General features: G+C 57.7%; 1 pseudogene; it reads right to left on the bottom strand.

Annotated features, from left to right (window-relative positions):
- The window catches only part of LOC126197823 (large subunit ribosomal RNA), a 7,915-nt pseudogene that overhangs the window by 3,284 nt on the left and 2,131 nt on the right, over positions 1 to 2,500 (bottom strand).

The raw sequence follows: 2,500 nt of genomic DNA on the forward strand, positions 1-2,500 counted from the left end.
CCGCAGATAACAGTCGAGCCCGCCTCATAGCACCCCAGGATGTAGTCAATGAACTCGACGGGCAGACCATGGGCCCTCAGCACAGGACCTAGGGCACCATGGGCCAGCGAGTCGAAGGCCTTTGACACATCCAGGGATGCTACATACAGCGAGCTGGAAGTGCTCTGCGCCTGGGTCATCGCCAGATCCAGAAGAAAGGTGTTGTGGAGCATCCCATCCTGTGGGATGAAAGCCCGCTGACGACCGTCCAAGGCACAGTGGCGCATAAGGCGGCCAACCAGAACTTTATGAAAGACCCTGGTCAGCACCGAACACACTGTGCTAGGTTGGAAGTCAGCAGGGGATGCTGCGGCAGTCTTCTTGGGCAGCAAGGTGGTACGAGCCTGTAGGAGACGGGATGGGAGGGAACGTGAGAGGAGTAGGAGGTTGAGGAATTTAAGAAGAACCTCACGGGGAAGGCGACGTAATTGGGATGGTGTAAGGCGATCAGGGCCTGCGGCAGAGCTGCGTGGGGGAAGAGCTGCAGCTACCTCATCTGTAGTAATGGGTGCCCACAGAACTTGGAAGGGCACACACTTACAGAATGGCAACAACTTACCTGAGAGACCTTCCCCAAGTGGAGGCCGAGACCTGACACGAGGGGGAGTAAACAGATCCCTCCAAAACTCAATCAACCCCGGGATGGTGGGTGGCTGATGGAGAAGTGTGACATCGAGAATACCATTAATACAGCGTGCTGAGTTCTTCTTAAAAGCGCGCTGCACTACAGCATATTCCCACCTTCTCCTCGCCCGCTTCCGCTCAGGTGGCTGTTGAAATTTCTTACCAGAGGCTTGGCAAAGAGATGGTTCCCTGCTACCTAGTTCATCAAGTGCGGGAACAAGCATGGCTAGGATGGTACTCCGGCTGGCAGTAGGGCCCAAGGCCACAACTGCATCAAGTGAGCGAAAATGCGGGCCCGAGGAGGGCAACTCTGCAATCAGGGACCAGATAGCCCGATCGGGGTCTTCACACGGAGAAGACGACCGTGATGAGGAAGAGGCCACAGCAGATCCGTCTGCAGAGCCCTGAAGATCTTGGTCTCTCGTTGAGAGCTCGGCAACAAAGTTGGCCACCATGTTCTTATAGGCCTGCCCCCTGCGCTGACACTTAATAGATTCAAGTGTGCGCTCAGGGAAGGCTTTAACAAGCTCTTGATTGAAGAACCGGCAGCGTTGGAGGGACAAAGTCGCCTCAGCATGCGCAAGACGGAGCAACTCTACTTGCGACCACCTCGCCTTCTTCTTCTCCGTTTGCACCTCCGCGTTGGTGGCATCCGGGTGGGCACGACGGCGATGAACGCCGAGTCCGGTCTTAGTTGAAAAGGACCGCAGACATTCTGGGCAGACAACGGGGAGCGGCGCTCGACCCGCGCTGGTTGGCTGGCTGGATAGCCCGTCAGCTGGCACAGGCACTCCAGCGGGAGGCCTGGTACCTTGTTTTCTTCTAGTAGTTGCACCAGCTGGAAACAAAAGGCAGGGGGGGAGGTAACCCCCAAGCCCCGAAAATTCACCCTGCTCTGTCGGTCAGAAAGCTCTGAGAAGGCACAGTGTTCTGTGCCTCCCCGAGGCTCCCCTAACGACTCTCGCCACGTGAAGGCCAGAGCTAGGATTTCCCATCGAGAGGCTAAGCGAGCCATCATCCACTCCACATCGCTTGGATGCTGAGGAGTGGATTGAGAGGGTCCGTATGTGATGCATCATATGAGCTTAAGAGAGTCATAGTTACTCCCGCCGTTTACCCGCGCTTGCTTGAATTTCTTCACGTTGACATTCAGAGCACTGGGCAGAAATCACATTGCGTCAACACCCGCTAGGGCCATCGCAATGCTTTGTTTTAATTAGACAGTCGGATTCCCCCAGTCCGTGCCAGTTCTGAGTTGATCGTTGAATGGCGGCCGAAGAGAATCCACGCACCCGCACGCCCCCGGAGGAGCACGCTAAGGCGGACGTGGCCTCGCAGCAAGGAAGATCCGTGGGAGGCCAAGGCACGGGACCGAGCTCGGATCCTGCACGCAGGATGAAGCACCGGGGCGCGAACGCCGCACAGGCGCGTGCATCCTGCACCGCCGGCCAGCACGAGGCCGACCAACGGCGAGAGCAGACCACACCCACGCTAAACGCCCGCACTTACCGGCACCCCTATGGCACTCACCTCGCCCAGGCCCGGCACGTTCGCGCTGACCCACTTCCCGACCAAGCCCGACACGCCCCGATCCTCAGAGCCAATCCTTATCCCGAAGTTACGGATCCAATTTGCCGACTTCCCTTACCTACATTATTCTATCGACTAGAGGCTCTTCACCTTGGAGACCTGCTGCGGATATGGGTACGAACCGGCGCGACACCTCCACGTGGCCCTCTCCCGGATTTTCAAGGTCCGAGGGGAAGATCGGGACACCGCCGCAACTGCGGTGCTCTTCGCGTTCCAAACCCTATCTCCCTGCTAGAGGATTCCAGGG

Source organism: Schistocerca nitens, chromosome 7 (genome assembly GCF_023898315.1).
Source record: "Schistocerca nitens isolate TAMUIC-IGC-003100 chromosome 7, iqSchNite1.1, whole genome shotgun sequence".
Lineage (NCBI taxonomy): Eukaryota > Metazoa > Arthropoda > Insecta > Orthoptera > Acrididae > Schistocerca > Schistocerca nitens.